The 13,548-nt window shown below is 41.0% G+C and overlaps 1 long non-coding RNA gene across 2 annotated transcripts in view; it reads right to left on the bottom strand.

Moving 5' to 3' along the window:
* The window catches only part of LOC145721849 (uncharacterized), a 152,938-nt gene extending 150,502 nt beyond the window's left edge, over positions 1-2,436 (bottom strand). For both annotated transcript variants that reach the window (XR_014145812.1, XR_014145811.1), the window contains exon 1: positions 1,977-2,436. This is a non-coding gene — a long non-coding RNA (uncharacterized LOC145721849). The remainder of the gene's footprint in view (positions 1-1,976) is intronic.
* Positions 2,437-13,548: the final 11,112 nt, after the last annotated feature.

The following is a 13,548-nucleotide window of genomic DNA, read 5'->3' as shown; positions in this document are numbered from 1 at the left end:
CTACTGATTAAAGATTATGGACTCCATATCTACTCTTCATTGATTAACTTTTAAGCAATATTTTGCATTCATAATAACTAACCAAGTCTACAGTCAGTATTTTAACCCCCTCCAAATAACACAAGGAATTTAGAAACTTAACTCATAGCCTCCTTCCTGACTTACATAGATTTATTGTCCAGAATTAGTTTCTGTGTTCTTTTTAACCCCACAAAGTATTTATTATTATTATAATTATTATTACTGGTATGCTGAGATGATACAAATTAAATAACAACCACTGAAAGCGTATAAATAGAGTACATAACTTAAAAAACAGGAGATTAAAAAAGTGAAATCTTGATGTAAATCTTTCAATGTAAAAATATTCTGATTTTTTTAAGTTAGCCACTACATAAAGATGAAGAAATAAAAATGTAAAATTCTCAAAAAAAACCATACAAACTTTCAGTACTGTGCAGAGCAAACAAAGTACCAGGGTAACAAATGCCAGCTCAAGTTTAAAATCTATGATGTAAGTTGACGTTGCCATAATGTGTAACTCTGGTTTGTTCATACCTGTGTACTGATAAAAAATGATGTATCTCTGACCTTGACTATACTAATCAGTTTCTGAACTATGCCAACTGAAGTACCCTAAATTCTTTCCTCGATGCTTTACTTGCGGCTCAGCAGACCAATATGGCTCAACCACTTCACTGGTCAGCACTGGTCCTCAAGTGCCTAACACACACCAGCCCAGTTCCAGTCACTGGGGACACAGCATTGAACATACAGACAAAAATGAATGCTGTCATATTTGAACAGACATCTCCAAAGAGACATACAAATAGCCAATAAGCACGTGAAAAAATGCTCAATATACTAATCATTAGGGAAATGCAAATCAAAACCACAAAATACCACCTCACACTCATCAGGATGGCTATAATTTAAAAAAAAAAAAAAGAAAAGAACAAGTGTTGATAAGAATGTAGAGAAATGGGAACCCCTGTGCACTGCAGGTAGGAATGTAAAATTGTGCAACCACTGTGGAATATGGTATGGTGGTTCCTCAAAAATTAAAAATAGAACTACCATATGATCCACCAACTCCACTTTTGGGTACATCCTCAAGAGAAATGAAATCAGAGTCTTGAAGAGATATGTGTGCACCCATGTTTATAACAGCATTATTTAAATTAGCAACATGTAGCTAGATGAGTGGATAAGCAAAATGTGATGTATACATACATTGGATTATTATTCAGCCTTCAAAAGGAATGAAATTCTGACACATGCTACAACACAGATAAAACTTTAGGACATTATGCTAAGTGAAATAAGCCAGTCACAAAAAGAAACAAAGACTATATGACTCTCCTCGTAAGAGGTCCTTGAAGTGGTCAAAATCATAGACAGAAAATCTGGTGGTTGCCAGGGACTGGGAGAAGGGGCAGAATGGGGAGTTAGTGTTTAATGGGCATAGAGTTTCAATTTTACAGGATGAAGAAGATGGAGATGGATGGTAGTGATGGTTGCACAGCAATATGAATGTTCTTAATACCATTGAACAGTACACTTAAAAATGGTTCAGAAAATGATAGAGTTAAGATAATAAATTTTATGTGTATTTTTTACACATAAACTCCTTGAAGGAGTTTACATATGGTCAGAAAGAAAGGAAATGAACAAATAAAACATGTACTAGGCCAAATGGTGAAAGTGTTCTAGAGGAAAGCAAAACAGGGGAAGAAGACAGGGAATGCTAGGGAAAGGGGCTGGGGGCGGTTGCAGCGGTCAGGGAAGACTTTACCCAAGGAGGTGATGTTTGAGCAAACACCTCCGCTAGCTCTGCACTCCCCTTATTAGAGAAGAATTGCTGTGAAGAGGGGGGCCTCTGAGCCAGGACTACATTTCCCAGCCCTCCCGCATCTTGATGTAGCCACATAAGTGATTCTCTCCAATGGAATTTGAGCAGACAGGCTTTCTCTTACCTCTAAGCCAGGGTTTTTATGAATCTGAGATGGCTCCTCCACTGGCCCGCCCCTCTTCTGCCAACGGAAACAGAAGACTGAGGCTTCAAACAGTGCTGCCCAAGAGAAATATAATGTGAACTATATATGTTATTTTTAATTTTCCAATAGCCATAATAATACATGTTTTAAAAAATGGGTGAATTCATTTTAATGATGCATTTTGAACCCAATATTTCCAAAAATTATTTCAACATATATCCAAGATAAAAAATAATGAGATACTCGATATTCTCTTTTTTTTTTTTTTTCCAAATCCAGTATGTTTTACACTTACAGCGCTATTAGCCATTTTTCAAGTCCTCAGTAGCCACATGCAGCACCACATTGGACAGCGGAAGTCTAGAATATGGTGAAGCCATAAGATGTCTCCATATGGGGGACAGCCACCCATCAACCAGGAATACCCACATCGTATCATTACATGAGAGAAAAATAAACTTCCTTTGTGTTCACCTTCCAAAGGTTTGAGATTCATTGGTTACAGAAACGGATTCCTTGAGGTTGGTATAGAAAATAAAAAACTAAAATATTAGAGCATTGGCTTAGCAATCAAGTAAGAGGTAGCACAAAAGAGACATTAGAAGCTGGAAATCAGAGACTCATGTCATATGCTTATAAAACTACCAACTGAGTGCTTGTAAGACAGACCAGGAACACAGTGACCCTGTAGCATTATAATAATTTAAAAGAACAAGAATGCCAACAGACGCTGTAGTAGTCTGCCTAGGCTGCCATAACAAAATACCACAGACAGGGTGGCTCACACAACAGAGATTGATTTTCTCACAGTTCTGGAGGCTGGAAGTCCAAGATCAACCCTAGCCAGGTTGGTTTCTGGTAAGAACTTGCTCCTTGGCTTTCAGAGCTGCTTTTTTTGTGTCCTCAAAAGGTCTTCACTCTATGCGTGTGTACTCCTGGTGTCTCTTCCTCTTCTTATAAGGACCCTAGTCCTACTGGATTGGGTTCCCACCATTATTATCTCATTTTACCTTAATTACCTCCTTTACAGCCCCTATATCCAAATACTGTCACATTGAGGGTTAGGGCTTCCACATATGAATTTGGAGAGACACAATTCAGTTTATCAATGATGCTGCAAGCTCCTCTCTGCACTGAACAGAGTGCAAGTAAGAAATGTGTTCAGGGAAGAATCAGCTAGTTTGCAAGCAAAAATGAAAGAGAATGAAGAGAATCTAGAAATCAAGGTGAGTTTGGAGCCTTGTGGGTTTGGAAAGCAGACTGCTTCGAGATACCAACCAGCAGGAGATAACACCTGAAATGAGCAAAAGTGCCCATTAGAGGGTTCTGGAGGGGAGGGGGGTGGGAGGATGGGTTAGCCTGGTGATGGGTATTAAAGAGGGCACGTTCTGCATGGAGCACTGAGTGTTATATGCAAACAATGAATCATGGAAGACTACATCAAAAACTAATGATGTAATGTATGGTGATTAACATAACATAATAAAAAAAATTTTTTTTAAAGTGCCCATTAGATTGTTCTGGTTAAGCAGAGGTTTGCGAGGCTAAAACACAAATCGTGGTAACGTATTCTCTTCCCACCAAGCCTCTTGCTTCAAGGGGCCTCAAGTTAGCCCCATTAAGTTAAGAGAGAAATATGTATAGGGACAAAGAGGGAAAGAAATAGAGCAGGCTTAAGAATAATTTTTAAGAAAGAACTTTGGATGTGGTTACTGGCAGATGGAATGGCCTAGAAATCATGGCAATAATGTTTCCAAAGAAATCAAGGGAATAACGTTTCCAAAGCACAGTGATCTGAGCCTTAAAAAGCCTGTGATTAAAACGTCCTCCTAGGGACCTCAAATATCCAACAGCAGGATGCAGGCTGTGAAAGCTGTGCACGCTCCAAGGAAGTCAGATTCCTTACTGCTGAACTCAGCACCAGAAAGGATAATGGACAAGAAAGAACACCCCAGGGGGCAGAGCCAAGGACCACAGCAAACAGTGAACAAGCAAGTTCCTCCCATGAAGCAGAACCACAGTCTAATGAAGGAACCTTTTCCACCTCCCAGGCAGGGAGCCTTCATAATGCCCGCCCAGTCGGATTCCCCATTGCTATGGACCAGTTACTGCTATGGATCTCCCAGTCTGCCCTTTTCCAAGTAAGAGTCTCTATTGTTATCCTGTTCTCGACAAACCTCAAGGATTATCGCGGGGTAGGTGGGCAGACAATTTGCTTTTGAATTCCCAGGTCTCTGAGCCAAAGGAACACAGGACCCAGAGTGCCTAGACTTGGGTGGGACTTTGGGTTGTCTCCTTTAGGAAGGATCCACACAGATACTTGGTGGTCAAGGGGCAGCCTGTGGCAGAAATAGCTAGCTGCCTCACGAGTTTGTACTCCCTTCCATGGTGTTCGGTTCTCACTGGGATGTGCTGCAGAACCAGTGATTACGATCACAGCTCCCCTTAAATCCAGTGTATCCATGGAACTAGCTGTTCTTAAGAGAATGTGAGTAGAAGTGCTATATGCCTTGTCTACTGTCTGTTTCTCCTTCCGACAGCTAGAAACAGAGGTCTCAGGGGACTGTCTAAAGAAAGTGCACACAAATGGAAGGAGCCTATTGCCACAGACAGGAAATCTACCTGGCATCCAGGAACACCATTATCAGACTGTTCCGTGAGTGAGAGATTGACTTCTGTTTTAATACATCACTGAAATTGTAAAGTTTCTTTGCTATAGAAGCTCAAATTAGCTTAATTAACGTGCCCCTAAAAGAGGTGAAGGAGAGCGTGATACATCTCTAGATGAAAAGCATTCCAGGCAGAGGGAAACAGGTCAGTAAATGCATGGCCCTTAGGCAGGAGAATACCAAATGTGTTCAAGGATTAGCAAGGAGCTGAGTGTGGCTGAAGCAAAGCAAACAAGGGGAAAATTGAAGGTGATAAGATCAGAGTTGTAAAAAGAGTCCAGATCCTTAAAACCTTGTAGGCCACTGTGAGGACTTTAGCTTTTACTCTGAATGGGTTGGAAAGCCATTGTAAGTACTGGGAGAGGAAGGAGGACACGATCTGACATTTTCATTTGGATCACTACAGCTGGTGCTTAGGAACAAATCACAGGGCAACAACAGAGAAATCAGCTTTGAGACTATGAAAACAATCCGGGGGAGAGCTAGAGGTGGTTTGGAATTGGGAGGTGGTGGTGGTGGTAATCAGTGTTTAGATTCTGGATATATCTTTAGGCTATATGTCTGAAACTCAGGCATAAATAATATTTACGCTTCTGGGTGGCTCAGATTAGAGAACTACATGTGCATCAAGAGTAGAAATTGGTTCCCAGCAGCTCATAAAGTGCTTGGTGTCCTCTGGAGTGAAAAGGGTACAGGTATTAATAACTAATGTGTAAAACATAAATGAAACTAACTGAAGGTCTTAGGAATGCCTTCTGAGTCCCCAGCCCACAAGGAACTCCTCACTGAGATTTAATGCTATTGAAATATATGCATCTTCAGTGCCACCTTTTATATTAACCACGAGATTGTCCCCACTGGCCTCAGAGACAATGTTGCTTTGGCTTCTTTCTAACAGCCAACTGTGATTGTTCTAAAGCAAGCAAACAAAAATCAGCTACCTCTTTAAGCAGGAAAACTACAAAGATGTCAGTTTTATAGCCATGAAATTCAGTGAAGCTTCCTCGCAGGCTGTATGGAGGCTTCTTTCTCTTACTTTCTCATTGCATGTTTAACCAGAGAATCATTAGAGAATAGTGAAAGCGAGATTATTCTTACTAGTGTGCAAATTTTAATTCATCTCTTCTTTTACATGTTTAATTTTAGCCCTATAGTTGCAACATGTGGTATCCCCCACCAGCAATATCATCTGCTTTTCCTCTCTTCACATGTCCCCTTTAGGCTTCAGCTGAGCTTGTAATTGTTTTCCTCCTTTAGAGGACTCACTGGGAAAAAAAAAGGTAAACCATTTATATAACTGTATTTTTCCTCAACTAGCAACTTTGCTTGGCTTATGTTGACACTGACTAAGGTGAAATCTTTTTGAAATTTTTCATTATTAAAAAAAAATCGCAAGATTACGAAAAGTTGAGGGAAAGAGCAAACACCAGTTACCCTAAGTGGATATTCCAGCATTATGTCCCTGTAATCGCAAACATCAATAAAATATTTAACAACCATGAGACAAGTAAAGAAATCATTAAAATGGAAAAACACATTTCCAGAGTAAATTTCAGCAAGCTTAAGAAAACAAGTGGTCACATGAGAACATAATTAAACGATAAGAAACCCAGTAAAACTGGGTGTGAAAATAGGAAGGAATCCTCCTTGAGTCAAAAGGATAGACGAAATATAATTTCATCAGCCAAAAAAATGTTGAATAACTGAAATAAAGAGGAATTACAGACACACACACAAACACACAGAGGATATTGGACCATTTTACTACGCTGGTGTAGGCCTAAGGGGGAAAAATAAATGCAATAAAATATTAGATATTATTTGCAAAAAAACAAAACACGTAAGGATAGAAAAATATTGTCATGTTGCTTACTTAAACTTAAAAAAGGAAATCATGCTCCCTTGTGGATAAGGACCTACAACTTTTAAAAATAACATTAAACAGAAGAAACATAATTTTTTTGGCATTCTTTTGGCCAAAACACAATCAGTTTTGATGGTACTTTTATAACAGACAACATCTGGAGAAGAGAGAAAGAACACTTAATTAAAGTATGTCTTTAAAATGTAGACCAAAAGAGTATGTCCTAATTCGTAGGGCCTTATAAGTTCCTGTGCCATCTGGTATCATTCTTTTTTTTTTTTTTAAAGATTTTATTTATTTATTTGAGAGAGAGAATGAGAGACAGAGAGCACGAGAGGGAAGAGGGTCAGAGGGAGAAGCAGACCCCCAGCTGAGCAGGGAGCCCGATGTGGGACTCGATCCCGGGACTCCAGGATCATGACCTGAGCCGAAGGCAGTCGCTTAACCGACTGAGCCACCCAGGCGCCCCATCTGGTATCATTCTTCACACGTGTGTGCAGCTGAATAGAAGAACAAGACAAAAGTCTCTGTCCTGCCATCTCAGAAGCTACAATTTATTTGATAGGCGTGCTCTAGATAACCAGTGAAGATCTTATTCATATCTTTAAATCTTTGACAATAATAATCATCTAGGCATCCCAAGAAATTCTATTAAGTTGGTCAGGCAAGCTGCTGTTTTCTACACCATCTTCTGAATCCTTCTCCTTTTATGAGGAGACTCTCTCCTCCTACCTTGTTAGGAATGCAGGGTCACCTCCCACTCAAGCCTTCCAGGAAGAAGGACCAACTCCTGCCCCAGTCTTACCCGATTCCACTCACATCTGCACCACTCAACTACGGCAGCCCTGAGCTCTTTCTTCTTGGGGCTGATGACTTCAGGGTCCTATTCTCTACAGCCACACTGATATACTTATCTGAGAGCTGAGAGGCCATTAGTGAACATGCCCAAGAAGTGGTCATGTTAGTTTGTGACCAAAGGAGTAGAGAGGAGCATCTTGGGAAATATTCATGGAAAGAGACCAAACATTGGTCGAATCACGATGTCTCTGCTATTGTGAGAGGGAAGGAATTATAAGAACATGGTGTCTACAAGGATAAGAAGGTAAAAAAACAATGACAACAGAGATTGTTCTCAGACTCCCTATTTCGGCCTGACGTGACTTTGCTGGGAGGCGGGAGGAGGGTGCGAGTGGGCCCCAAGGCCGTCTCCCATACTCCACAGCAGTAGCACCTCACAGAAGCAGCAAGTCCTGTCCTAAAAGCAGGAAAGACCCAGGGCTGGTTTCATGAGATGACAGCAGTGGCACCTGGCACCTGTGATGGGGGCACAACGGCCTCACAGAGTCTCCCCCTGACCTGAGGGGCACAACGGCATCACAGAGTCTCCCCCTGGCCTGAGGGGCACAACGGCATCACAGAGTCTCCCTGACCTGAGCTCCAACAGCTCTGCTGCCCAGGGGTGGCCAAGCTCCCTGGAGACACCTGCTGTCATGCGTCACTTGTAGGGGCAGGAAGAAACCAGCGTATGGCCGTGGAGGCCTTGGGTATCAGACAAGATGGGAAGGACCTGTTTGAGGGTATGTAGGACCGGGGACTCCCAGAATTCACTGGGGAGGCAGGGGTGAGTCTCTGAACAAGGCTAGAAAGTCCAGTGTATTATATGAAATATTACAGAGAAATTACCCCCATTTTCATCCCCGGGTGTGGGCTGAGGAAAGATGTCTTAATGGGCTACGTGGGCGATGTTGGTTAAATGATTACTCTTTCCAGGAACAGTTTACATTTTAACAGGGACTTCCTGTAGACCATACATTAACCCCTGTACATGAACATTTCCCCCTGGTTGTTTAGAGGAGGCCTGGGCTAATACGTCTCCATTTGGGCCCCCATTGGGCTCTACTTCTCTAGTTTTTCCAGGGTGGAAGGCCCTGCATGTGGTAAGGTGGCTCTGGGTTAGGAAAGGTAGTATCTGTAGTATTTAAACATACGTTTCTAGTCCTGAGCTGCTAACCCCAAAGTCGTCTTTCCACCCACTTCAACACCAACCTCCCCCCTCTAGTGCATAATGGGAACATCTTCACGTGGTCCTGCAAAGGACTACAATGAACAAATGCTATGAATATAATGCCATTAGGTAGGTATAAAAAGTACATCCAGCCATTTAATTTTAAGCTTAGAAGGATAAAGGTCACAAAGGTCAGTCTTTGGCCTGATATTTGTTAACATTCTCCTTATTAATGTATGTACATCACATAATGTAATAAGCAGAGATGTGTTCAGTTTCACCAAATATGGAAATAAAAAATGATTTCAGCAATATCCTTATATACTCATACTAAGTGATAAGGACTTATTACCGAATGGTTTTAAGATGATAACCTAAGTGTCAAATGTATTTACAATGAATTGGCAGGTTCAGAGGACTTCCAAATCAGCCCTACCACTTCATTTTTTTTTTTTAAGATTTATTTATTTGAGAGAGAGAGGGAGAGCGCGCATGAGCAGAGGGGCAGAGGGAGAGAGAATCCTCAAGCAGACTCCTCATTGAGCACAGAGCCTGACACAGGGCTCGATCCCAGGACTCTGAGGTCATGCTTTGGGCTGAAATCAAGAGTTGAAATCAGTAGCCCCAGCCCTACCACTTCAAAGAGAAAGCTGGGGCCTAGGTAGGCAAAATTTTAGTTCCAGGTTACCCAGCAAGTGCTGGCCAACTTTGGTCTAGAACCTGTCTCTCTACTCCTCAAAGTGAAGTCCTTCCCTTCTATAAGGCTCTGGAAATTAAGGTGAAGCTTGTCCCTCATTTTCTCCAGAATCTCAATTCCAGGGCAGTGGTCACTTCCCATTTTTACTGTCCCACCTACCGCGATCCCTCCAAACTACCACATCCAAGCCTGCAGCATAAATGGGGCACCATGTAAAGGGGCACCCCATTATATACTCTCCACCGTCACATTCCCAGAAACACCTTACCCAGCTCAAAATCCATCCTGTCTGTTATGGTCTGGAATATTTGTTACAGCACAAGCCCCCTCTCCACATCCTGGCCTTCAAGATGCACACACAACAACACATGTACACACACGTGCACACCAAGTAGCTTTCCGTTTAGTGAGAGCACAAATTACACGATCACTAAGGAAAATGACCTTGCTCCACAGTGCTAAAGATGACAAGGAGTCTGTAAAGATAAAGAATGAACTCCTCTGTTCCCTACAGGACATGTAATCGCAGCTTAGGCACCTCTCTTAGAACAGCTGGACATCTGGATGCAATTTCAGATGGGAGCCATATAACTGCCCTTTGGTACTAATATGATCTTTTTTTTAATTATTGTTGCTAAGGCTATGAGCAGGAACCAGTCATGGACTTATTCTCCTGACACTGCTTATAGTCAGCCAAGAATAAATCTTCTGCCTTCTCTGAACTTGCTAGCAGTTAGAGAAACAAATGTATCATATTCCCAGGCCCCTGAATGGCTGAAGACAAAGGCCATTTTAAATGAGAGCCCTCCTTTTAAGAACTATTAAACTGAACCACTCCAAGAGACTTGAGAATTGCCAGGATGTGAAGCCAAGATCCCTCTGTTGCCTGTATGGAGAAAAATCGGGTTCTAACTCCCTCTGTGACTGCACTTTGGAGAACAGATGCTCCACCCAGATGATGGTGCTTGCAGGAGTGGAAGAAAAGGACAACATCCGAGGAAGCTGAAATAGTAACAGGACAGCTCACACTGTCCAACAACATGAATGAAGTCTAATAAATCTTGGGATATGGAACCCGAAAAGGATAAGACTATTTGCGAGTTTGAGAGGCTATGCAGTAAGTCTTTTGCACAGAAGAATGTCACCTGTCATCTGTGTATATTTTCTAGATCACAGCCCTTGCTGTCATTCTTCTGTTAAACCTCTATCTCACCCATGGGTTCTCATTGACCACCTCAACCCTTTCCAAAAACCAGTGACATAACCACAAACCAGCAAGAGCCAGCCCTCTGCAACTCTGCACCTACTCCAGAGGGGGACACATCTGCCCGAATCTTCATTGATGGCACCAGAGGATCTATTTCTGAAACCACGGATTCAGAAGCATTCAAAAATATTGATGAATAAACATACAACCAGCATGATGGTAACGAACAAGACACTGGGCATTGGGAAAAAAATACCCAAGCCCAACACCAGAGTAGGTAAACTAGAAGTCTCTGGGTGTGGGATTCAGGTACTGGTATTTTTAAAAATCTCCCTGGGAAAAAAATACCCAAGCCCAACACCAGAGCAGGTAAACTAGAAGTCTCTGGGTATGGGATTCAGGTACTGGTATTTTTAAAAATCTCCCCAAGGGATTCTAAAGCACAGACAGTGTTGAGAACCACAGGCCTAGCACAATATGGAGCCCTGAGGACTACGGCCATGTGGGTAGTACAATACTGTTCCAAAGTCAATGACCTTCCAGGCAGAGCTTATAAAGGTAGAATTGCAAAATCAGCATGAAACCTGGTGTTTTTTATTTTAAAATATGGCCCCAAAGTGTTTGACATTTCTTCCATCGAAAGGTAGGATGCATCAAAAATAAATTCAAAATGGATGAAAGACCTAATGTGAGACAGGAGACCATCAAAATCCTAGAGGAGAACACAGGCAGCAACCTCTTTGATCTCACAATAGCAACTTCTTACCAGACACACCTCACCAGAGGCAAGGGAAACAAAAGCAAAAATAAACTATTGGGACTTCATCAAGATAAAAAGCTTCTGCACAGCAAAGGAAACCATCAACAAAACTAAAGGCAACTTACAGAATGGGAGAAGATATTTGCAAATGACATACCTGATAAAGGGTTAGTATCCAAAATCTATAAAGAGCTTATCAAACTCGATACCCCAAAAATAGATAATCCAGTTAAGAAAGGGGCAGAAGACATGAATAGACATTTTTCTAAAATTTATTTTTTTCAAATAAAAAAAAAATTTTTTTAAACTACAATGAGATACCACCTCACACCTGTCAGAATGGCTAAAATTAACAACACAGGAAACAACAGATGTTAGCAAGGATGCAGAGAAAGGGGAATCCTCTTAAACTGTTGGTGGGAATGCAAACTGGTGCAGCCACTCTGGAAGACAGTATGGGGGTCCCGCAAAAAGTTAAAAATAGAGCTATCCTATGACCCAGCAAATGCACTACTAGGTATTTACCCAAAGGATACAAAAATACAGATTCGAAGGGGTACATGCATCCCAATGTTTATAGCAGCATTACCAACAATAGCCAAACTATGGAAATAGCCCAAATGTCCATCTGCTGATGAATGGATTCTTTTTGGTATATATATAGGATAGAATATTACTCACCCATCAAAAAGAATGCTATCTCACCATTTACAACATTTTGGAGGAAGCTAGAGTGTGTTATGTTAAGCAAAATAAGACAGAAAAAGATAAATACCATGATTTCACTCATCTGGAATTTAAGAAACAAAACAGATGAACACAGAGGAAGGAAGAAAAAAAAAAGAGAGAGAGGGAGGACACTATAAGAGGCTATTAACTACAGAGAACAAACTGAGGGTTGCTGGAGGGGAGGTGGGCAGGTGATGGACTAAATGGGTGATGGGGATTAAGGAGGGCACTTGTGATGAGCTGGGTGTTATATGTAAGTGATGAATCACTAAATTCTGCCCCTGAAACCAATATTACCATGTATGTTAACTAACTAGAATTTAAATAAAAACTTGAAACCAAAAGAAAAAAAACAAAGGTAGGGTGTGTGTCCTTTTCTCTCGAATATGGGTGGATCTTTGACTGTTTCATCAAAAAAATGTACCAGAATCGATGCTATCTTTGTTCTAAGGCTACATCATAAAAGGCAATACGATTTCCACCTTGTGGGCTTGGGTACTCATTTTGGAGTCCTGAGTCCCCAAAGAAGTCCAACCGCCTTAGCCACCATGTCATAAGGAAGATCAGGCTACACTGAGAAACCACCTGCTGGGACTCTTCTTGATGCTCCACCCAAGTTCCCAGTCACCATCAGTGTCAACTAAATAACTGAGAGATTGACAGATCGTCTACAAAATCTGGGACTCGAAAGCATCAAAGTAAATAAGTGTACTGGAGTAATGTCTCTGAATTTTCCCATCAAACACTCATTTTCCAGTTTTCCTCCAAATTTAAGATCACTCTTACTTTAAGCAATCAATGAAATTACAAGAGTCTGAAGCTACATCACGAGCTTTCCTTGTTCTGAATAGTGGCTACATTTGAAATGAAATAGAAAAAATACTCTGAAAATGCAAGAAAAAGGTCTGTAACAAAACCCAAAAAGGAATATCCATGTCCTAATCCCTGGAACCCATGGATGTCACCTTATTTGGAAAAAAGGTCTTTGCAGATGTAATTGAGTTAACGATCTTAAGATGAAACATTCCAGAATTATACAAGTGGGAACTATATTCAGTAACAAATGTCCTTGTAAGAGATACACAAGAGAGTTAACAGACAGAAGGGGAGCAGGCAATGTGACCGATGAGGCAGAGATCTGAGTGAGGCAGCCATACATCAGGGATTGCTTACAGCCACCAGAAGCGGAAGAGGCAAAAACAAATTCTCCTCTAGAGCCCCAGAGGGAATGTGGCTCAGTCAACACCTTGATTTCGACTTCTGGCCTCCAGAACTGTGAGAGAGTAAATCCCTATTATTCTAAATCAAAGTTTGTGGTGATTTGTCATAGCAGCCACAGGAAATTAATATAGTTGGGAGAAAAAAAAATTCCTAATCAAAATGTTCTGCTTCTACAGAAGGACAAAATTTAATAAATTGCAGTTTTATTCTTTATTACTTGTCTCCTCATGCTTCTACCTAGAAGATAGATTTCAATTCAAAATATCATTTCTAATATAAAAATGTCAAATTACTATTGTTATTTTTCTATATGTTTAATGTTTCCATGCTCGTCTTTTAGATATGATCTCACAGTGATTTTTTAGGCTGTATTTATCAGCAACCTAAATAGAGTACAAA

Source organism: Leptonychotes weddellii, chromosome 5, assembly GCF_054177405.1.
Source record: "Leptonychotes weddellii isolate Sample4059 chromosome 5, ASM5417740v2, whole genome shotgun sequence".
NCBI lineage: Eukaryota > Metazoa > Chordata > Mammalia > Carnivora > Phocidae > Leptonychotes > Leptonychotes weddellii.
Note: the sequence above shows the minus strand (reverse complement) of the source record. Positions and strands in the feature narration are given on the sequence as shown.